The sequence below is a fragment of the Psammomys obesus genome, unplaced genomic scaffold (assembly GCF_907164565.1).
Source record: "Psammomys obesus unplaced genomic scaffold, mPsaObe1.curated_primary_1811, whole genome shotgun sequence".
Classification (NCBI taxonomy): domain Eukaryota; kingdom Metazoa; phylum Chordata; class Mammalia; order Rodentia; family Muridae; genus Psammomys; species Psammomys obesus.
In genome coordinates this window covers 19,166,397-19,191,307 of record NW_026595981.1, presented here as the reverse complement: position 1 = coordinate 19,191,307, position 24,911 = coordinate 19,166,397, and positions in this window count along the sequence as shown.

Sequence of the window (24,911 nt, the reverse complement as noted above, 5' to 3'; positions counted from 1 at the left end):
TGAAAGGTCATCAGGACAAAGGCTTGGACACTTCCGGTAACAGGATCTATTTTCATGTAATTTATGGGATCTGAGTGATAATTTTTTGTGTGTGTGTGACAGAATATCCTTAATCTGAATAACGAGCCTGTGACCCGGAGGTGGTTCATTAAGGCTTGGGAACTAGGACTGAAAAGAGTACTACTAAACCCTGAACAAGAATTCAGCTTTCAGCCGGAAGGTGGTGGCACACACCTTTAATCCCAGCACTCAGGAAGCAGAGGCAGGTGGATCTCCCAAGACAGCCATGGCTACACAGAGAAAACCTATCTCAACAAACACACAAACAGCTGAACAAAACAAAAATCCATTTCCTCGCAAAGCCCGTGCCAAGCACAGGGACAGGTTGGATGGTTTCACGCAGGCGGCAGCTGCAGAGAAACGGCGAGTGAGGGATCCTGCACGCTGAGAGCACGGCTTGCTGGAAGGGTGATCCACGCCATCTGGATCCCCAGTGTACTGTATGTTATGAGGCTTTGTCAAGTAGTGGCAGAGAGCCCCTGAGATTCTCGCATCATTTTCAAACACCACAGCGGCGATTTTTCTGGTGAGTTATTGGCTGGCGCTCTCTCTCTCTCTCTCTCTCTCTCTCTCTCTCTCTCTCTCCCAGAACAAAAGCAAAATAAACTTTCCAGGATAAAAATTAATGGATTTTTTTTTCGCAACCCCCGCTCCTGGAGGCAGGAAGAAAAACAAACTCCAGAGGCTGGACAGAAAATTGCATCCTCTCCGTCAGACAGATGCTAAGTAATGCGCTCCACAACATTTGAGAACAGCTGTATTCACCACCACACACGTGAGAGTGGGAAGCTGACTTCCGGCAATTTTCGGGGATCAGCATTGGGTGCCACGTAAAGGGGGTGAGAAGTTGGTTGAATTTGAAAAGCTCTTGCTATCACTTATTCACTTATCCCAAGAGAGGGTTTCTCTGCGTAGCCCTGGCTGTTCTAGAACTCACTCTATAGACCAGGCTGGCCTCAGACTCAGAGATCTGCCTGCCTCTGCCTCCCAGTGCTAGGGCAAAGGCGAGCGCCCCCACCGCCCAGCAACTCTGGCTATCTCATAAGCTTATTAAAACTTGTAAATCTGAGTGGAGGAGGTGACTCATTCAGTAAACTGCCAGCTGTGCAAACAGGATGACCCAAGTTCAGATCCCCAAAACTGCAAGTAGAGGCTCAATTCCCTGAAGCTCAATTGCCAGCCAGCCTGGGCTAATTGATGAGAAACCCTGTCTCAAAAAAACAGAAATAGGTGCCAACTGTGGTAGCACACGCCTTTAATCCCAACACTTGGGAGGCAGAGGCACATGGACCTCTGTGACTTCAAGGCCAGCCTGGTCTCCATAGTGAATTCCAGGCCAGCTAGGGCTGTACTGTAAGATCTTATCTCTAAAAGAAAAGGAAACAAAACAGGAAAAGGAATTAGGGGGTGACAGTGAAGGGGCTCAGTGGGTAAGGGTGTTTTCGAACTATGCAAATTCAGTCCTCAGGACCTACACCATAGAAGGAGAAAACTAACTCCCATAATTTGTCCTTTTTTTCCTCAACACACGTGCCCTGACACACAAACACACCTAAAAAAATAAATACTATAAAAATGTTTCACAAAATTAAAGGTGGAGACCGACTGCAGGCCTCCGTGCGCACAGGCACTCATATGCAGAGACTTGTAAATCTTTGCTCCTGTCAGATTAAGTTTGGACTTCCAGAAATATTAGATGGATTGTCATCTGCCCAAGCTGCTGTTCAAAGTCTTAAAACTGGCCTCTAGGGAATTAAGACTTGAAGCTTTGTGTTGTGGACACGGAGTTCCTTGCCAGGAGTGGGGGCAACAATGCATTTTGTTGGTTGGTTGGTTGGTTTTGGAGACAGGGTTTCTCTGTGTAACAGATCTAGCTGTCCTGGAGCTAACAGATACCTACCTGCCTCTGCCTCCTGAGCGCTAGAATTAAAGGCATGCGCCACCACGCCTGGCCCAAGGCGGCAACGTCTTTAATTTTGTAAGAAATATCAAATATTAGTTTTTTTTTTTTAATATCAAATACGATCAAACTTTGTTTAGGAAAATTTTATCTCCCCCACCTTGTAAATGTTTTAATTCTCCCCCCACCCGCTGAAACTTTTGTTTACACAAAGGCCCAGTGTAATTTAATCTAGGAATTAGATGACCTGGAGCGGTGACCTTGTGCCTCATTCTTTTCAGACCAGCCAACTGATTAAGATTGTGAAGGTGAACCCCAGCAATGGAGAAAAGACAGAGCCACACCACCTGAGTTAGGATAAAAATCAAATGCATTTCTCCAAGTAACATTTGCCTTGTCCAAACACTTCAGTTAGACTGTCTCTAGCTGGGCCGTGGTGGCGGTGGTGATCCCAGTGCTTGGGAGGCAGAGGCAGGTGGATCTCTATGGGTTTAAAAACAGCCTGGTCTACAATGAGTCCAGGACAGCCAAGGATACACAAAGAAAACGGTGGTCTCTTTCTTTGTGACCCCGAACTTGAACTTGGGGGGGGTCACAATAACGGAACCCAGCACTTGGGAGGCAGAGGCAAATCTATGTGAGTTTAAAGTTAGCTTGGTCTACATAGTAAACTCCAGAACATCCAGGGATACAAAGGAAAAAAAAGGGGGGGGGTTACGTCTCAAATAAAAACAAACAAAACAAAACAGAACTACACACACATACACACACACACAAAGATAGACTCATTGTGTAGCCCATTTGGGTTGCCACTAACAATCATGCCTTTGCCTAAATGCTGGGATTACAGGCAGGTCATCATTCTTGAATGAGCAAGTAGTTGTATCTCCTCTTTCTTTTAAACAACTCAGGTGGGACCAGGCTTGAAGCTGGTCATAGATCAATTGGAGTGTTGGACACACTTGGCATAGGTGATCTTCAAACACCTTCCTCTGATGTTTGATAATTCTGGCTTACATCACCATGCTTCAGGAACAAAAGGGCCCTTGGCTTGCTGATTATTCTTGAATACGACATGAGTTGATAAGATGCTTTGGATGTCACAGCCCAGGTATGGCCAGTGACATTTGTCATCAGGAAGGTCCCTCCTCCAGGATGAAAAAGACCTGCTTCTGGATTGCTCTTCAGCGTCTTTTAGTGCAAGCTAGTGTCCCCTAAGATTCCCCTCTCCCCTTCTCTTCTTAAAGTTAGCATTCTCAATTTTACCAAGACAGATGTCAACCTAGGATTATAAAACTACATTTCCCATCCTCACTTTCAGCTGGGTGTAAGTCACATGACTATGTGGCCAGTGGTATGTAATCTATCAAGAATGGCTTGTAGGGTCTTATAGGAATGGGGCCTGGCATTCCTTTCCAGTTCCTCCCCACTGTTGCTTAGCACCATTTAGTGGTCAGCCATCGAGGAGCCTGAAGTTGAAAACAGAACCTGCGGGTAGCCAAAACACTAGATGAAAGGAGTCTGCGTCTCTGAACAAATCAATAAAGGAAAAACCTATTTTCCCAAGTCTGGGGCTACTGTCTTCCAGATTGTCAGATAAGAGAGATGCTAACTGCTGTCTTGTTTGCTGAAGTATAGTCTTGACACGTAGCTCAGGCTAGCTTGGAAATCACTGTGGAGCTCACAGTGGCCTGGATTCTGTGTGTCCTGTCTCGTATCTGTTTCTTCTGTGCCCCATGCCCCCTTTAGCCTTCCAAGTGCTATGATTACATGCATATGCCACCATATTCAACCTTTACTATTATTGTTTTTATTTTATTTTTCTCTGTTTTATTTTTTTTACATTCATTTTGTGTGTGAGAGTGTAGGCGTTTGTCTCTCTGTGTGGGGGGCATGAGTGTGGAGGTCCTTCTACCCTGTGAGTTCCTGTGAGTGAACTTGGGTGGTCTGGGCTGGTAAAGGGACTTGCTGAGCCATCCTGATGGTCTGACACTATTATTTTCTGACCTCAGTAATAAGGAGTGAAATCTAAATCCTCCCCAAGAGGAGTTGAAGGAAATAATAGCAATTGTTCTTGAGAGCCACTCCTGTCCCTGGAAAAGAGTGAGGAAATGAACCAATGACTTCATGTTTTCATAAGGCTACTCATGATCACCACGTCCACAGTCTTGAGTGGCCTAAGCAGATAGCCTCATAGTCCACAGCTGAACTGCCCAGACATCACCAATCTAGTACAGATTTGCTGTTGAGCTTATGCTAGCAGGCCAATTGTCTTTATGGTTTGCATGGGTGGGTGTGTGTGGGGGATTGAACCCAAGGCCTCACGAATACTCTGCTAAACAAAGCCCTGCCTGAGCAGCAATCCTAAACACAGCTTGGGGGCTTGAAATCTCCCTCACCGTTTGCAGAGTTTTGTTTCTGACCAGGAGCCTGGAATCAATGACATATTATTAAGACTATTTTAAAAACCACATCCAAACATTACATCAGAACTTAAAGAATTCTTTCCAGAGTGAAATTCAACCAAAGGACAGATCTCTGCACTGCCTGCTGCTCTCTCTAAGCTACAGAGGACGGCGAGGCCTTTGGTCTTTTGGAAACCTGGCATGTACTGACCTTTCACACTTGAGAGGTGAGGGTGGATGGTCATCAGAGATCCAGCCCCTTGGATTTGGTCCGAATCTAAAGCCATCTGACAGAGTTACTAAATATTTGCTACCATTCCTAATGACCTATAATTGTGGTTTGGGGTTTTCTAATTCAGTACAAATAGGGAGTGCCTTATAACTACTGTGTCACTTCCCTCATTAATATGGGGTAATTATCCCTCAAATTGCTTTTACAACGCTGCTTTTTTTGTTTGTTTGTTTGGAAGTAAATGCTTCCGATGTCAGCTTCAACTTGGTGGTTGGTGTGTGAACTCAGTTCTGGCCCATCCCTTTAATCCCAGCACCCAGGAGGCAGAAGCTGGCAACTCTCTTGAGTTTCAGGCCATCTGGATCTACATAGAGTTCCAGGCCAGTCTAGAGCTATGTAGTAAGACCCTGGCAAAGGTTGGGGGGTAGGGGAGAGGAGGAATCCTGAAAAGCAAGCTGGATGTGGCAGTGCACATTTGGGAGGGGGAGGGGAAAGGATCAGGGGATCTAAGCTGGTCTCATCTACCTCATGAGTTTATGGCCATCCTCAGCTCCAAGAAACCTTGCCTTAAAAAAAAATAAAATAATAAGTGTGAGAAAAAGCTTCTCAGCTTCCTTCCTGGGCTGCATTCCACAGTGATAAGGAAATCCCAGCAAGGAATCCTGGTGGCTTTTAAGATCTCCCAGCCTGCCTAGCTCATGGTGTACAGCCACAGTGTGGCAGCTGGGCCCAGCACCAAGGCTTCTGCTGGTCACTGGCAGCTAGTGGGAGGGGCTCACTCAAGAGCCCAACAGAAGCTGAGGTCCAGAGAGATGAAGCAACCTGCCCTTTGCCCAGCTGCTGTCAAGGGGCAACACAGGCTCCATCCTGAGGACTTTTGACTTCCCACCGCAGCTGGCCACGAAAGGGGCTTGCTAGTTCTGCAAGCCATGGCCTTATCCTCCTCAGTCTACTATTTTCGTCTCTGCTCCTCTCCCAGCAACTCCACCTCCCCTTCGCCCCCCCCCCTTGCCCCGCTCTTTCTGGAAAAGGCAGCAGCCCCTTGGTCTTCCTGAGCTGCCTGGGACCCCTTGTGTAGTGGTCCCCTCCCCCCAAAGGGACCCAATTCCCAGCCTCCCCTCAGGTCCTGCGGCTGGAGGCGGAGAGGGTGCCACGTCCTGCAGAGAGCCTTGGTGGCCTGCCAAAGCCGCAGGCCCTTCCTCCCTGGTGGCGCAAGGCCTGGGTGTGTCCTGCCCAGCGTGGACCCTGCTCCAAAACAGCATTTAGGAGACAGTCCCATCCCCGGTCTCCTCCTGCCGCTTCCAATGCCACCCCAACGCTCTTCCCACTCTCATCTCCCACTCTCAGGATATTTCAGAGATTCTTCTGAGGTCCCCTCTCCGCCCACCTGACACCAGGTTCTCCCACAAGCCTGCCTCACTACGATGCTGGCTGGCTGATAACGGGGAACGAGGGAGGCGGGTAGGGGGGATTTGGGTAGGAGCAAAGAGGGAAATGATGCAAATGTATTTTAATTAAATACATAATTAAATATTTAGATAATTTTTAGATTTTAAAATTAAAGTTTAAAAGATACAGAAATAAATACATGATAAATAGAAAATAATAATAACGGGGGTGGGGTGGGCAGAGAGCACTGGGAGCTCTGCAGAGGCTCCACCCTGTTGCTGTCTGTCCTAGCACCCTGCCTAGTGGGTACTGAAGCTCATAGAATACTGGAGAACTGCCTGGGCTCTGGGCTCAGACCTCCATTTCAAATCCCAGCCTTCCTTTTTCTCTGCCACGATTTCCGGCAAGTCTCTTGCCGTCTCTGTGCCACCCTCATTTGTTCTGTCTCTAAAATGGGGCGAATGAGCCTCTCGTTAAGGGCTTTCAGTCCCAGCCCAGAGCCAGGTGTGGAGATGCCCCTGTCTGCCCCTGGGATGGACCCTTCTCTCCTGCCTGGCCCCAGTCAGCATCCTGGCCCTAATCCTGCTTCCATCCCCCTTCCCTCTCCTAGGGTCTCAAGTGCCCCTGTGCTTCTCCTGGGTAGAGGCAGGAGGATCAGGAGTTCAACGTAATCCTTGGCTAAACAGTTAGCTTGATGCCAGGCCGGGTCACATGAGGGTTTGTCTCAAAAAACAAAAATGAACAACCAAATCAAAAGCCAAACCAAACCAACCAACCAAACAAACAAACAAGGAGACTGGGAGATGGCTCAGTATCTACTTCGTGAGCTTAAGAGGAGAAAGCAGAGAGAGGTTAGAAAGCCCCTAACTGGCTTGCTGGTTAGCCCGTCTAGCCAATCAGTGAGGCCCAGGTTCAGTAAGAGACTGTTCCAGTCTCAAAAAATATCATGGGGAGTGATAGAAGATATCCACTGTAAACGTCTTGCCTCCACGTGTGTGTGTGTGTATGTGCCTACCCTCAGGAGCACACACACACATCCATAACACCCGTGCTCCCGAGTGTACCTGCTCACACATGTGCACAGGCACAAAACACGAGCACACAGTCCAAGGGCAGAATTCTGTTTCCTGCTGTATCTCCCATGCTAACCACAATGCACTGGCTGCAACCCATCTCTGAAACACCCCCCAAACAAGAAAGCCCTATAATGAACTCTGGGCTTGCAGGGAGGAGCCCTGTTCTCCAGTCACCCGGCTCCGTCACCAAATAGCCTCGAGACCCTGGACCTCCCCGAAGCTTGCTTTCCACTGTGACGATCCCATCCAGCCTCCCTCCTGGGGTTGTCCTGGGGTTCAGCTGCACAGACTGAACCCCGTGCTTTGTAAACCATGACTAGGTTTACAAATTCAAGGCCTGGTCATCACAGGGATGGGAAGGAAGAGTGGACCAGGCCTGTAGGCATCTCTGGACTTGAGCTGTGCCAAGGGTGTAGTCCTTGGGCTTTGGACTGTGCAAGGAGCTGTCCTGAGGTGGAACCGACTGGGTCTCATCTTAGGGCTAAACTTTGGTGCAGGTACCCGGGGGTTCTGTCTGCTGTGACCCGCCACCTGCTCTTTCCCTTTCTCCCACAGCACCTTCGAATGCCTACCCTCAAGAGGGCCAGGAACCCACACTGGATCCTGATGGCCGGAGGCCTTGCCAAGTCTGGCTGTGGTTATAATTCCCCTCCCTCCCATCCTCTGAACTCCAGCCCAGCAGAATTAGGCATTTCCTAATATTAGTCATGATTCCTTCAGCCACAAGTGCCAACAGCCTAGCTCAAAGTGGCTTAAGCAGAAAATTAAAGGTATTTGGCTCATCTTGTAGGCCAGGCCAGTGTGCCAGGCTCTGAGGGCTGGAGGGTATCGCAGAGAGGTTTCTTCCTCGCTTGGTTTTGCTTTTCTCCACAGCGATGGCTTTTGTCCTGCACGGTTTGGCTTCACGAGGGAAGTCCTCAGACAGCCTCCTTAGCCTATTCTAAGAGCTCAACAATCCCAGGAGAAAAACAAAACCTCTTTCACAATCATTTCAAAAAGGGGGAAAAAAATTCCGAGGATTGACCCATATTGAGCTGGCTTAAGTCGTATGCCCTGCCCTCCACCAGTGACCACAGCCAAGCAGATGAACACTGGCTGATTTGGGCAGGTGCCTACGCTAGCAGCATGTGGACCGAGAGTGGGGGAGGGCTAGTTCCCCAAAATAAAACCTGGATGGCTTTTCTGGAGTAGAGAAGAATGAATGCTAAGGCAGGCAGAAACAATGGGTGTCTAAATCACCCCACGCCTCGGCTGCTAGAATATATATCCACACAGGCTTTGCCCGTACACATCGTTTACAAGTTCTTTTGTAACCGTTTTACCTTTCTTTTTGTTTGGGGATACTCCTGCGTTTATAGAAAAGTTCCCCAAATTGTGCAAAGAACTTTTCTCTTCAGCAGCACTTGAAAGTGAACTGTTACCGTCACTGCGGTGATGCCTTCCAGCACCCTTGCATGCAGAGCTCAGGTGACGCTCTCCCAAGTTGCCGCAAAGCAGGGGGTGGGGTGGAATCTAGCTACACTGTTACAATTTATGTACATGTTGCCACTTGTCACAATAACGTCTCCCCATTTGATGTTCTTTCTTCCCAGCTGTGTCAGTTCTGCAAGATGGCGGACCACGATCTGCTGAGCGTCTTCTGACATGTTTGTCTAACGCGTCCGCGATTAGATTCCAGCTATGGATGTGGGGGCAGGAACACACAGAGGTGACACTAACCTCTTGTCAGTGACTCCTGACCTATTACAGTCTACCAGTTTTACCCTGTGGCTGTCAGGCCACTCCTTTTTCCTACTGTAATGAAACACATTTTGTGGGCAGGAACTTTGGGCCTTGTAGTCTCACTCTTTATCTCCCTGCAACCCCTTAGCTTTAGCATCCGTTGACTCCTTTTACTCATTATTGTGATGACTGGGTTGCCCTAACAGTTCACTGTAGAGCCCATCAAGTCCAATTAGAGCCCAGTGGCAATGGCACACAACTTTAATCCCAGTGCTCAGGAGGCAGAGGCAGGCAGATCTCTGTGAGTTTGAGGCCAGCCTGGTTGGTTTACAGAGTGAGTTCCGGGACAGCCAGGGCTACACAGAGAAACCCTGTCTCAAAAAACAAACAAAAATAATGCACTATAGACAGTGGGGGTGGGGGGAGGGGGGCTTGTCAGGAACAGAAATTTCCTTCTTGCAGATACGGAGGCTAAAAGTGTAGGGTCAGGGTGTCAGTAAGGTAAGGCTCAGGAAGGCCTTCTTCCCTCTCCAAGGACGAGCTTCTCTCATTGCGTTCTCTGGTAGGAAGACAGCTAGAGGGAAGCATAATGACAGCATAATGGCTCACTTCATACAAGCCAGGAAGCACTTGGTGAAGCAGGAAAAGGCCATGGATGAAGATTCTTCTCTTCAAAGGCACAACAGCATCTTTGGCTCAGATGGTTCAATGAGCACTTGCTGCTTTTGCAGCACCCACCGCGTGTATGTGTGAATGCCCGCTGCCTGCAGAGGCCGGAAGAGAATGTTGGACCCCCTGGAAATGGAGATACGGGCCATGGAGAGCCATGAGCTTCTGGGAATTGAACCCAGGCCCTTTGCAAGAGCAGCCAATGCTTTTAACCACTGAGCCGTCCCTCCGGCCCCACTAAGTTCATGGTTTATTTAGATGCTCAAGACGTCTGGATGTAGCCACTGAGAACCTCTTCAATGGCTTCTGTGTCATTTTAACGTGTTTCTCCCCAGAGAAATGGACAGGCTAAAGTCTTAACTGTACTCAGTAAACTATTCTTCAAAAAAAACCAAAAACAAACAAACAAAAAAAAAACCCACAGAGGGATTATGGGTAAATGAAGCCATAAGGGTGGAGCCCCAATCCAGTAAGACTGATGACTTTTACAAGAGGAAGAGATGCCAGGAGGGGGCACAGAGGATGGGTGATGGGTAGAGACAGGAGATGAATGGGGCACTCTGTAGAGAGATCAACTCTGTCAGCACCTGGACCCTGGACTTCTGACCCCTAGAACAGTGCGAAAAAATAAATAAATGCCTATCATTTCAGCGGCCGGGACTGTGATGTTTCACCACAGTAGCCCAGGCTGACTGAGGTGGCCCCATTATTCTCTGAGTAGTTCCCTACTCTCTGGCACAAAAAAATAAATAAATAATACTAGTTTATTTGGTACTTTTTTTCCCCCCTCCAGTTCCAAAGCCAGTCCGTTCTCCTGAGTTCTGGTTCTTCTTAGTGGAAAATGATGCCAGGATGCTAAGGTAGGAGAGTAAGGTCTTGTGGCTGTTGGAGCATTCACACCGGGCTGGGTATCTCAGTGGTAGAGTGCTTGCCTAGGATACACCAGGTCCTGGGTGGGACCTACCTCAGCTTCAACTCCAAAAACAACAGGATCAGACAAAACAAAAAAGAAACGTTACTTCTCGTTATGATCATTTTTGCAAATCTGCGTTCATGTCTCAGTTTCTCTCTTAAGCCAGCTATCAAACAAATCCTTGAGGCTCTTAACAAGATTCAAGCACAAGAACTGAGAGTTTTTAACCTGTTCTTAACCGTTTAAGCTAATCTGCCCCCTCCCCTCCCAGTGTACATTCCAGAGATACCTGCACATTGTGACTTTGACTTTTCTTGCTGAGCGCTCTCTCTCTCTCTCTCTCTCTCTCTCTCTCTCTCTCTCTCTCTCCTTCTCTCTCTCTGGTCTCTCCTGGACATCGCCTGTGGCTCAACCCCCTAGCTCCTCTTGAAACTCCTCCTCCCCCGGCTGACAGGAAGTCCAGCCCTATCCTCTCCGCTGCTTTATTGGCCTATCAGGGGACAATTGGAGAGCAGTGTTTACATGACATGAAAACAGGAGATTCTCCCTCCGAACAAGGATTGCATCCAGGCAGGAGGAGGCACAGAAATAAGCATTTGAATTACACAATAACCTCTGCCTACAACTGCTCTCAACACTCAGTGGGCAGAACTAAGCGATGCCCACACCTACCCAACCTCATCCTCATCCTCGTGTGCTTTTCTTTGTCCGAATGTACTGACAGCTGTGGCTTCAGTTCTAACACTAAATTCATCCTGGGTTTCTCCCTGTTCCCACCTGTAACCTCCTTTTTGCTTCTGACCAGTCTCCATCCTCTGCTGCCACCACCTCCCATACGGACATCTACTTCACTCTTCTAGGAATCTCACACCCTACACCTTGCCACATAAAAATAAAAATCTCCCTTAAGCCCACTTTTGGGTGTGACCTTCCACGCCACGCCACCTCTGCAACAACACCCTTTCCCATGCATGGGTCACTGCTGCACACAGCAGCAGCTGTCCCTCCTCCAGGACAGGGGCCTCTTATCAGTCCACGGTGGCTTGGGCAACTTGCTGGGACACTGCGGTTCATCATCACCATAAATGTAGGTGCCTGCTCTGCTGTTGCCGTAGTGCCATGCTCTCTAGGGTATGGAGAAAAGGAAGAAGAGGGAAAATAAAGAGAGAGAGGAAGACGAGAGAAGATGAAGGTCCTTATTTCTAAGGATTCTGTTTTTAATTTTTATTTGTGTGAGGTCAAGCCTGGCATGGAAAAAAAAATTTTTTTTTTTGTGGAATTCCCAATAAAGGGTTATTCTTCTTTGTTTTCTTTGAAACCTTTGTTTTCTTTTTGCTACTCAAATTTTTTATTATCTATCTATCTATCTATCTATCTATCTATCTATCTATCTATACATTTAGTTTGAGACAGAGTCTCATTTTACCCCAGCTAATGCTGGGCTCCCAATATACTTACTTAAAATAGTTAATATTACCATCATCGTATTTGTTTATTTAGGGTGGTTGGGTGGCTAACTCGTGACACAGCACACATACGGAGGTCAGATGACAACTTTCAGGAATTGGTTCTCTCCTCCCACCTTGTGAATCCCAGATAAGAAATTCAGGTTGTCCGGCTCAGCGACATGTGCTTTTACCCTATGGGGTGTTTTGCTAGACACATCCCCCCACTTTTTTCTTTTTTTTCCATGGAACTTGCTATGGAGAACAAGCTGGCTTGGAACTAAAAAAGATCCACCTGTCTCTGCCTCCAGAATGCTGGGTGTGTCCAGTCCACACAATGCCCAGGATGACTACAGGGTAATCTGGGCTAGGCCAGTGTTCAGTGCGCTCCTTGCTCTGAGCGTGGGCCTGGTCCATTGTCTGAGCTGTGCGGTGTTTTTGATCGCCTTTGCTCTTTCTTCCGGAGTAATAGGGACCTGGCTTTGCTGTCACCCACTTAGTTTCTTGTGTAATCACCACTCTGTCAGCCCCTGTGGTTCAAAGACAGTCTCTAGACAAGGCTCACCAGGGCCTGTGTCGGTTCTTCTCCAGAAGCGATCTCTTCTGAAGACTTGGAACCTTCCGGTCCCGCCACCCCCATTCTGTTATCTGCTCTCCCCTCACTCCTGGAGTCCATGCAGCTCCTTCTAGGCATGGTTCCCTTATTGCCTGAAGCCAGTGTCCTCCTCATTCTCTCTCTTGATCTAAGAAACTGAAGTTGGCATACTTTCTGAAAAAATGTGAACATTTGAATGCCCTTGACCTTCCCTTACACTTGTCTAGTGATTCTAATAAGTAATGAATTCTAGGTAAGCCAAGCACGGTGGAACACGCCTGTGATCCCAGCACTCAGGGAGGCAGAGGCAGGTAGATCTCTGTGAGTTCAAAGCCAGCCTGGTCTACAAAGCAAGTCCAGGACAGCCAAGGCTACACAGAGAAACCTTGTCTCAAAAAAAAAAAAAACAACTAGGTAACAAGTTAGTTTTCTCCAGAATATATACATAAACACACACATATCATATATACATGCATACGTGTATTTATACACACGTACATGTATTATACATACATATATTATAGAGGGTGGTCTCATCTATGTAGTCCCGTCAGTCCTGGAACTCACTCTGTAGACCAGGCTGGCTTTAAACTAACAGCAATCCACCTGCCTCTGTCTCCTGAGTGTTGGGATTAGAGGCGGGCCCAGGTGGTTTACTCAGCTAGCTTTCTTACAAAACCCAGGGTCATCTACCAGGCAGGTTGTCTTGCGTTCCCTAAGAAATCTAGCAGAGTAAAGCACCCGGCTCCACACGCCTGTCATCCCAGCACTCGGGAGGCAGAGGCAGGTGGATCTCCAGGACAGCCAAGGCCGCATAGTGAGATCCTGCCTAAAAACGGAATACACAAAGCAAGCCCTTTCTTTCTAGTGCTGGGGATTACACTCAGAGTTTTGGCCATACGGGGCAAACGTTCAGCTACTGACTTACACCCCAGCCCTGTTTCTGTTTCTGTTTTAAGACAGGGTCTCACCATATAGATCAGGCTAATTGGAATTTGAAATCCTCCTTCCGCTTCCTGAGCGCTGGAGTCATAAGTGTGTGCTAGCACACCTGGCTTATTTTGGGCCTTTTACATTTCTCTATAAATTTTAAAATCAGCTTGTCAGCTCCCACCCAAAAAAAAAAAAATCATCTTGGAGGTTTTCTAAAATATTATTGAATTTACCCACTTTAACAAGTGTGTGATTCAATGGATTTTGTTACATGCACAGACTTGAGCAACTGTCACCATGATAGATTTAGAACGTTTAACACCCTCCAGAGAAAACCCATGCTCACTAGCAGCTCGGTTCCCTCACTTCGCCACCCTGCCTAAAACCCATTTCATCTTCACAGATAACCTAATTTTGGACATTTCATTGAACTGGGATTGTCAGGTCAGCTAGATGGCTCAGCAGGTGAAGACACTTGTTGTTAAGCTTGACAATCTGAGATTGATTCCCAGGATCTGCTCGGTGGGAGGAGGAGAAACAATTTGAGAAATTGTCTTCTGACCTCCACATAGGCACACATACAACCCTTCCCCAATAAATAAGAAAATGTAACTAATTTTTTTTTCAATTTTTGAGATTTCGTTTTGTTTTTTTGTGTAGCCCTGGCTGTCCTGGAACTCACTCTGTAGACCAGGTTGACTTCAAATTCAGAGATCCTCCTGCTTCTGCCTCCCGGCACTGGGATGAATGGTTTTGTCACCATCAACCAACAATTAAAACGTTTTTCTTTAATGGAATTGTAGTATATAGTATTTTGTGGCTGTTTCTTTGTTGTTTTGTTTTGTTCTGAGACAGGGTTTCTCTGTGTAGCCCTGACTATCTTAGAACTTCTCCGTAGACCAGGCTGGTCTCGAACTCAGAGATCCCTCTGCTTCTGCTTCCCGAGTGCCGGGATAAGAGGCATGCACCACCAGACCCGGAATTGCTGGTTCATAGCTATCCTTGGCTGCTTGTACCCACGGCTAGCAGGCTGGACACACCTTTGTTGCATATTTGTGGAGTTCATTTGTGCATTTACATTTCATGAAATCTATTAGTATTTCATCTCAATGGTGAATGATGTTTTCGTCTGGACGTATCACAGTTATTTGCCTGTTCATTAGACGTTCCCACATTTTTGACTTTTATGAATAATGACACTGAACCTTTATGTGTACTTTTCTATTTGTTTTGTCTTGTTTGTTGTTTTTTATGTTTTTCTGGCAGGGTTCCTTGTGGCCAAGGCTGACCTTAAACTCGACAGATAAACAGGACTGGCCTTGAACTTCTGACCCTTCTGTCTCTACCTCCTGAGGGCAGTTACTACAGGTCACTATATATATATATTCTAGTGCAGACATAGCATTTCTGGGCCACTTTGTGACCTGATATTTTGGGTTTTGTTTTCTAAAAAGAGTTCATGTTATAGATTCCACCAGCAATGAAGTTTTGTTTTTGTTTTTGTTTTTTTTTATTTGTTTTAATCAACAAATCAGTTAAGAGAAAGAACCAACCACTTTACAGTATGGATGCTACCAACCAATGAACTCAGTATATCAGTATAACTTGCTTTGTTTGTCTTTAGACAGGTCTCACTGTGTTACTCCTGGCTAGCCTGGGACTCGCTATGTGAAATAATCCTGTCTTCAACTCACAGCAGTTCACCTGACTCTGACTTCTGAATGCTAAGATCAGAGCCACGAGCAGGGACTGGAAAAATTGCTCAGGAGTTAAAAGCACTTGCTGCTCTTACAGAGAACCTAGGTTCAATTCCCAGCACCCACATGATAACTCACAACCATCTCTAACTCCAGTTCCAGGGAATTCAATGTTTGCTTCTGAGAACACCAGGCACCAACATACATACAGGCAAAACACTCACATAAAAGGAGGCTAGAGGCACACAGATCTCTGTGAGTTCAAGGCCAGCCTAGTCTAAAAATAAGTCCAGGACAGCCAAGGATACACAGAGAAATCCTGTCCCAAAAACCCAAAAATAAAACAAAACAAACAAAAAGCCAAACCAACAAAACAAACAAAAAATTCAGCATATAGGAGGCAGAGGCAAATGGATCTCTGCAAGTTAGAGGCCAGCGTGGTCTACAGAGCCAGTTCCAGGCCAGTTGGGAGACAGACAGGGCTACAAAGAGAAACTCTGTCTCAAAGAGAAAAGAAAGAAATAATGAACCACCACATTCCTACTGATTAAAAAAAAAAAAAAAAAAAAAAAAGGAAAGAAAGAAAGAAAAAGAAAAGAAAAAAGATTTCTGCCAGGTGGTGATAGCTCTCACCCCTAATCCCAGAGTTCAGGAGGCAGAGACAAGCTATGTGAGTTCCAGGCCAGCCAGGTCTACAGAACAAGCTCCAGGACAGCAAAGGCTACACAGAGAAACCCTGTCTCAAAAAACAAAACAACAGAAGAGCCAGCCACAAAATGCTACATACTACAATTCCATTACATTTTTTTTTTTTTAATCACTGGTCAATAGTGACACACACCTTTAATCCCTGTGTTTGGGAGGCAGAAACAGGAGGATCTCTGAGTTCAAGACAAACCTGGTCTGCAGAGTGAGTTCCAGGACAGCCAGGGCTAAACAGAGAAACTCTCTCTCGAAAAAAGAGTGAGAATATTTTTTTTTTCCTTTTTCAAGACAGGGTTTCTTTCTTTTTTTTTTTTTTCTTTTCCTTCTTCTTTTCTTTCTTTCTTTTTTTCATTTTACACATTTAATATGATACCTGTAATTTCAAAACCATTTAAAATAGATAAAAATAGAATCCCAGCATGCTTTGCTATTTATTTCTCTAATGGCTAAATATATTGATCACTCTGTTCATCTGTTTATTGGCCATTTATATTTCTTCTCTGAATATTTGTCTAGAACTCTGGCCCATATTTTGGTTGGATTATTTGTTTTCTTGTTGTTAAGTTTTAGGGGTATTTTTTTATTTTGAATATCTAGAAATACTAGAAAATATCTAGAAAACTAGAAAACATTTTTTTGTTCCATATGATGCCATTTCAGTGTATTCACTGGTTGTTTTCCATTGCTATGGTTACAGCTTTTGAATTTGATGTAATTTAATTTCTCAAAATTTGTGGGTTTCTTTTTTTTTTAAGCTTCTGGGGTCTTACCCAGAAAATCAACATATCTACCAATGCGCGTCTTGAAATGTTTCCTCTCTATCATCTTCTGGTGGTCAAGACAGGGTTTCTCTGTGTAGCTTTGGATTATCCTGGAACTCTTTCTGTAGACCAGGCTGGCCTCAAACTCATAGAGACCTGCCTGCCTCTGCCTCCTGAGTGCTGGGATTAAAGGTGTGCGCCCCCATTACCCTGCTTAAACTTTGGTTTAGATTTATTTATGTGTATGAATGCTTTGCCTGAAAGTATGTGTGCATATCACATGTGTATTTAGTTTCCTCAGGGTTTAGAAGAGGCCATCGGATCCCTTGGAACTGTAGTTACAGATGGTTGCAAGGTATCACGTGGGTGATGGGAATTGAACCTAGGTCTCTGCTAGAGCAGCAGGTGCTCTAAACCACTGAGCCCCTCTCCAGGCCAAACTTGTGTCTTCTGATGGCAGCTGCCAGTTTATAGGATGGTGGCTGGCTTTCGTACATTAACCTTGTTTCTAGTAACACCACTAAATGTATTAGTCCAAGGGATACACCTGCACTAAAAAAAAAAAAAAAAAAAAAAAAAAGTCCTGCCTATATAATCATATCAGCAGCCTTAGGCCGCCCCTACCCCTTTTGCTTCTTTGCCTTTTCAGTCAAGTGAGACCTTCTGCTTATCCGTGAGCAGAGGCGGCAGTGGCAGTCATAGCCCGTGTGCCCCAATCTCAGGGGCTGCCTTTCAGTTCTGAATACCCACTAAGTGTAAAGTTTGCTGTGGCTTGGGGGATTCCCCAACCTGGGGGGTTCCTCTAATGCCTGCTAACAACTTCAGTCACAGAAGATGCTGAACTTTTATCAAGCACTTCGAAAATGTCCACTTAAATATGACTTTATGCTTTTATAAAGCCTTTCATGTGGTCAGTTACATAATTGGCTTTCAAAGCTGAAGCCAACCTCACATTCCTGGAGCAGGTTCAAATTTGTCTTGATGCATAATCATTTTTATATAACCTTGCACTTATTTCTGCTGTTATTTCGTTTAGTATTTTGTATCCACGCCCTGACAGAAATTGCTTTGCCACTGTCCTTTCTCATAATGTCCTATTTTAGTTCTAATATCAGGGTTATGCTGCCCTCATCCAAAAATTTAGGAAATGTTCTCACTCTCCCTCTCTATTCTGTTCTATTTGTGTAAACTCATGTTATTTAATGTTTGGAAGAATTCAGTCAGCATCAAGCCATCTGGACTTGAAATTTTCCTTGTGGGAAGAATTTCAAATTAAGGATATACTTTAATAAAGTACTAATATTGTTTTCTATAAGATTTAGTGGGCTATGTGTTTTTTTTGTTTTATTTTGTTGGGATTTTTTATTATTATTAGGTTTAGCCATTTCATCAAACTTTTTTTTAATATTTAATTTTATTTTTTATGTGCATTGATGAGAGGGTGTCAGATCTCCTAGAACTGGAGTTACAGACAGTTGTGAGCTGCCATGTGGGTGCTGGGAATTGAACCCAGGTCCTCTGGAAGAGCAGCCAGTGTTCTTAACCACAGGGCCATTTCTCCAGCCCTCATCAAACATTTCTAATTTAATGGCTGGGTGGGGTGACTCACACCTTTAATTCCAGCACTTGTGAGGTAGGAGCAGGTATTCCAATTCCAGTTCAACCTGTAATATACCAGTTCCTAGCCAGCCAGGGCTACAAAGAGAAACACTGCCAAAAATAAAGAGAAACGTTCTAGTTTCTTGGCATAAAGTCATTATTACGTTTTAATTGTCTGTAGCGATGTTCCTTTTCATTTCTAGTGTTTGTCCTCTTTGATGTCCTCTTTCTTGCTGAATTTTTATTATCATTATTTCTTCCTTCTGATTTATTAAATTCATTTCAGTCACTATTTATTGAAATTTTTAGTCTTCATTCATTTGTAACATTCACATTCACCCAAAATTTCTTACTAAGTACCTTTTTTTTTTAGTTACATTTCATAATTTTTGACATATTTCATTATGATTTGTTTAAAACATCCCTGATTTCTAACGGGACTTCTTTCTGAATGGGAGAGGGACGATGTAGAACTGATTTGCTTGGTCAGGCACGGTAATACACACTTCACTTTTAATCCCTGTTGTTTGGATCCATGAGCAGGCATCTCTATAGCCAGCTCCCAAGCGACCTGACAAATGGGACATCATGCATGTGTGAGGCCACGTGCAGACCACCTGTGAATGCGCTGGGTCACCTTATAAGAGGACTCAGCACTCCTTCTCTCTCTCCCTCCCACCTTGCCCAGAGACGGTTTCTGTGGACCCTCCTCTTCCCCTAATAAAACCACGTGGAACCAGTCTCGTGGAGTGATTTATGAACCCTCCAGCATAACTCCGCACAATCCTAACACTGGCGCATGGTCCCAGTCCAGACAGCTGCCGGGATTCCTGCAACAGCCAAGAGGGGCAAGATTTGAACTCCCTTCTTATCCTGCTGGGCAGCTTTTGATTAGTAGGGATTATTAAGGGCTCCTTTTCATTCATCACCCCCAAATCGGGGAAGAGGAGCACTAGTGTACAAACTCTTGACCAGCCTGCAGGCAGACGACGGTAGACCTGAGTGCCACAAAGAATCGAGGTATTATTAACAGTAGCGCATTAGGGTTGAGATGAAGTATCAAGGGTTATAGTTTTATTACAGTCTAAGAAACTTAGCATTTCTACAGGGTATGTCCTGGATGCCTTAAAACAGCTTGCCACAGGGAATTATGCCAACATCAGAGTCAGGGCAGTTTGTGAATGGTGAAGTAAGGTTACTTGACAGGGTCACCAGAGAAGCTATCAGCAGTAGTTCTGAGTTGGTTCCAGGTGGGACACACAGCCAACAAGCTCTCAAATGGCCTGGTTGGGTGACAATATGGAGCCTGTAGGCCGAGAGTCTGAAGTAGGAGACAAAATGACAAGTTTGTATTATTTGGGGGGGGAGGGGGCGGCAGAGAGGCAATGACCTTAGAGGAGTGTAATTATCTTTTCTACTTCTCCCATCCCCAGGAATTGGGAGATGGGTATTTTCTGTGGATATGGATGGTACTTATCGGTAAATCAGGTAGAGTAAAGGAAATAGAGGCTCCCACTTTGGCTAAAAAGTCCCTTTCCAGCAAGGGACTGGACAGGTTGGCATCACTAAGATGGAACGAGTCAAGGGAACACCCCTGAAAATACAATTGAGTGGTGGAGTCCAGCAAGGCTGGCAACTCTGTCCCCCTACCCCACCAACAGAGGAACTCGAAGGAGAGGTTGGTCCCTAATACTCTGTCAGGACTAAGTGACTCCGGTGTCCACAAGAAAGGAGATAGGCTGCCCTGATACCATGATAATTCTCTGTGGTTCCCTGTTAGTGATGGCAGTGGTCAGGTCAAGGGAACCCGGGCACCTTCAGTCATCCATAGCCAGGCCTAAGATATTGGCTGGAGGGCGATCTGCCCCCATTCCATGGGAGAAATGATGGCAATCAACACCCCAGTGTCCCTCTTGCTGGCATTTTGGACATGGTCCTGGTGGCTTGCGGGGGGTAGGACAAACCTGGGCCCAGTAACTTTCTTGACCACATTTGAAACAGGGACCCCCATGATCCTCGTGCTTTAGGAGGCAAGGGTAGTTGCTGAGGCCGGTCGGATGGCCTTGGCCAGCATTTGGTATTTTTGCTTGTGGGCTTTCTCGTCTCTCCCATGGTACACCTTAAAGGCTAGCACTAAGACTTCTACCTGTGGAGTCAGAGGTCTTCTCTCCAAGCACTTAAGCTTAGCCCTGATGTTGGGGTAACTCTGAGAGAGAGAAAAAAAAAAAAGGCCGTCAGGAGTTGCCTACCCTCTTTACTTTTAGGGTCTAGATTAGTATGTTGTAAGAGGGCCTTTGTAACCACCGTGGGAATTGAGACAAGTTTTCATCCTTGTCCTGAATGACCTCCTGGAGCTTCTCATAATTAACTGGCTTGACGGCAGCCTTGCAGAGACCAGCCAGGAGGCAGGTCACGAACTGAGCTCTAGCTAAAATGCCTTCTGGGGTATTATAATCCCATTGTGGATCCTGGTCAGTCACTGCCTCAGCCAGGTGTGCTGTTTGTTTGGTGAATCTCATCTGCACACGTTCTAGCCTGTTCCCAAACTCACCTGTGCACCTCAGGTAAGAGGTTGTTGGCAAGAATCATATATATATATATATATATATATATATATATATATATATATATATATATATATATATATATTATGGAAGGTGAGACTATAAGATTGAGTGATATATTGACATTCTTTAATGAAAGTAGAAGGATTAGAGGTATAGGATCCCAGTCTCTTTTCTACTTGAGAGTGTTCAGTTAGTGAGAAGGGAACATGCACCCTAACTAAGCCATCCACACCGCCACCTCCTGCAAGGGAAGAGCTGAGGATGGTTTGCACTGAGTAGAAGAGGAGGGCTTTGCTACAGAGAGAGAGCTGGTAGCAGGGGGCTAGTAGCTGTTGGTGGGGTGAAACTGGGTGCCAGAGTAGGACGACTAGGACTGCCTTTGCTGGAAAAGCCAAAGAGGAAGAGGAGGAAGCAGAAGAGGAGGGAGAAGCTGGAGGTTGAGAAGAAGCTGGAGGTGGAGGTTGAGGACTGCAAGGTGGGGAGGTTCTTCAGTGAGGTCAAAGGTAGAGGACTCTTGAGGTTGAGACTTTGTAGGTAGACAGAGACAGTCGGGAGAGTAGGAAGAACAGAGAGAAGGTTTAGAGTAGAGAAGAAAGTTTGAAGAAACCTCCTTTACCAGATTTACCAGATCGCTGACAGTAATTAAAAAGATCCCGTAAAATATTGGGATTTAATGTTCTGTTAATCCGCCAATTTGAACCATTATCTAAGGAATATGTAGGCCAAGTTTTATTACAGAGGTGTATGAGCTTAGAGGCCTTTCACTCAGGTTCCATATGTAGGGTTTAAAAAATTTCCAGAAGGCATCCCAGTGGGAACGCTGGAGGAAGAATGGGCAGTTCCCATTGGGAGGGTAGGAGTCAGTGACCTGCCAGGTGTCCCAAAGTCAAGGTTTGGCTCAGTAGACTAGTGCGGGTACGATCTGTTCCAACAGCTTTGGCCAGAGACCAAGGGCACAGTTACCCATAGCAGACCCGGTTACCTAGTTCTAGGTAGATGAGGAGAAGGTGGGTGGGGTGGGGTGGGGGGAAACGTGCTGGTAGAGGGACATTCTCACCCAGGGGAAAAAGAAGCCCTGAATGGAGGTCAACAAAAAGGGTCAACTGTAGTCAGTGAAGGCCGTGGTTGGGTGTTCCTCTGTCTCAAAAGGTACCAGGAAGTTGCTGGACACTCAGTGGTTTTCCCTGACCAAGAGAGACATTTACACAGACCAGTGAGGGGAACTCACCAATCCAGCCAGTGTCTCATGTAGGAGATAGCGATCTGGTTTGCCAGAAGGTGGATTTGAAATGTAATAGGTTCCCAGAAGCTTGGATGGCTCCACAAGCAGCCACCACACATGTGGCCACTGAAAGAGCCTATTCCTGGCCAAATGCACCAATGTTAGGTTTGTGTGGCAGAGTTATATGGTCGGTTCATGAATGACGCCATGCAACTGGTTCCATGTGGGAGGTTTTATTAAAGAAAGTGTGGGGGGGTCACAGAGACCTTCTGTGGGCAAGGTGGGGGGAGAGAGAGAAAGATTGAGAGAGAGAGAAGGGGGAGCGACTCCTCTTATAAGGCGGCCCAGCGCCTGCACAGGTGGTTACAGGTGGCCACACAGATGCCTGATGTTCCCTTTGTCAGGTCCCTCGGGGGCTGGCCATAGAGATGCCTGCTTACGGATCCAACACCAGTATTTAGAGGTGGAGAAGGACAGATCTCTGTGAGTCTGAGGACAACTTGGTCCACATAGCAAGTTCTAAGCCAGCCGGGGTTATATAATGAAATCCTGTCTCAAAAGAAAAAAAAAATGTTTTGCCTAATTAATGTTGAAAAGAGATATTTTCCCCAGCGCAGTAGCAGCTGTAATCCCAGCACTCAGGGAGGCAGAGGAAGGCGTATCTCTGTTATTTCCAGGCCATCCTGCTTTACAAAGTGAGTCCAGGACAGCCAAGGCTACACAGAGAACCTGTCTCAAAAACAAAAGCAAAACGGATTTCAAGTCATCTTTACTTACAATTTCTAACCTCCTTTTATGGTCCTTGGAGAACTATGCTCTACAATTTCTATCTTTTGGTACTTCCTGATCCTTGCTTTCTGATGCAGAAATGAACTTCATACACACACACACACACACACACAGCTGTATATCATCATATTGGCTTAAGGCCCTTAGATGTTCACTATTTTTTTTTCTTCTTACTCTACCAGCAATACACTTTAATGAAATATTCCTTATATTCTAAGAGCCTGGAACCTCACAGCCCAATTAATAATACAATTTAAGGTAATCTAAAACTTCACCTAATATCCTGCTTTGTACCCGGCCTGTTTAACCTTCCTTTAAAAAAGCAATGTAATAATCAACCTCACCTGCCTTGTATTTCCAGGTAATCAGTGTTTACAACCTAAGTTAATGCAGAATTTTAATCTTGAATAGTGTTCTCATCCATTCCCCCAACCCAAAGAGCGACGTATGTGTATTATGGTAAATTGTTTGCTGGAAAACAACAAACAAGAAATATCCTCGATAAATATTGGGAACAACATGCAAATATTTCTAGATAACAGCCTGTCATGCCATGGGTCGGTTGGAATAAATAGCTCAACCCCTGGTAAAACTTGATTAAAGATTTCTGTAAAGTATCCCGCATCCCTTTCCCACATGATTTTGTCTGTGCTGTAAATAGAGGGCAAAGCCCCTTGCCAAGGACGGTTAGACGGCAAGCAGGCAGAGCGACAAACACTCGCAAGTAAGAGGGATAGAGTGCTCACAACAGACAGGATACACACAAGCTAGAGACCAAAAACACGGAGGGCAGACACAGGGAAAGAAGTGGAGAACTCAAACTTGTGCCCACTCCCGGTCAAAGGAATACAGAGTTTCAATTCCTTAAATGGGACACCAGCCCTTTTGGTGCCTCTGAGGACGTCATTCCTGCGTCTTAGTGATGCAGTTCCTGAGAGGGGTATATTAAAATTTCTACTCTATGGGGATGTGTGAGATTTCTGTCTTTAATTTGGGGTTTCATTTTATGCATTTTAAGACATCGCGTTCTTACAAATACAGAAACTAAAGAGGATGGTAGTGTTACACTTGCCTCTTCTACACCAGAAAGGTCACTGTTTATTACTGACTCGACTTCTTGACTTACAGCTTATTCTGTTTATACAGGCAAAGTGGGAAGAATATACGTAACGTATGTCGAATGCAGTGGTTCGCACCTGTAATCCTGGCATTTGGGAGGCAGATCGTGCGATTTACAGGTTCAGGATCAGCCTGGGCCACACAGCTTGAACACACCAAAAACAAATCAAACAACATTTTCCATGATCATACATCTTTCTTTCTTCCATCTTGTGGTTACTATTTACATAGCATAGCTTCACCAGCCTTCATGTTCAATACTTCTTTTCTTTCTTTCCTTCCTTCCTTTCTTTTTTATTAGTTGCATTTTATTAACTTTGTATCCCAGCTGTATCCCAATTCGCTCCCTCATTCCCTCCCAAACCCTCCCTCCCTCCCTCATCTCCTCCCTGCCCCTTTCCAAGTCCACTGATTGGGGAGGACCTCCTCCCCTTTCATCTGACCCTGTTTTATCAGGTATCTTCAGGACTGGCTGCGAAGTCCTCCTCTGTGGCCTAGCAGGAATGCTCCTCAATACTTCTTTGTGCTCATTTGCATTTACAATGTTTCTCTCATGGCAGTAAAGCCCCCCCCCCCCAAAAAAAAAAAAAAAAACAAACCCATCCTGGCAATCTTTGTTTCAAACTCATGTAGATTAAAATCTGCTACTTTATTTATTTATTTATTTATTTATTTATTTATTTATTTATTTATTTACTTACTTACTTACTTACTTACTTACTTATTGGTTCAAGGCAAGATTTCTTTGTGTAGCTCTGGCTATCCTAGAACTAGAATTCAATCTGTAGGTCAGTCTGGCCTCAAACTCACATTGATCTGCTTGCCTCTGCTAGGATTAAAGGCGTACACCATCACCACCCGGCTATCACTTGTTTTATTTGTTTGTTTGTTTTTGTTTTTTCAGAAAAGGGTTTCTCTGTGTAGCCTTGGCTGTCCTGGACTCACTTTGTAGACCAGGCTGGCCTCAAACTCTCAGATATCCACCTGCTTCTACTGTGTGTGCCACCAAGCTCAACTATTATTTGTTTTTTTTTAACAGTATCATTTTTCTAAGTTTTTCTCCCACCTTCTTCTTCTTCTTCTTCTTCTTCTTCTTCTTCTTCTTCTTCTTCT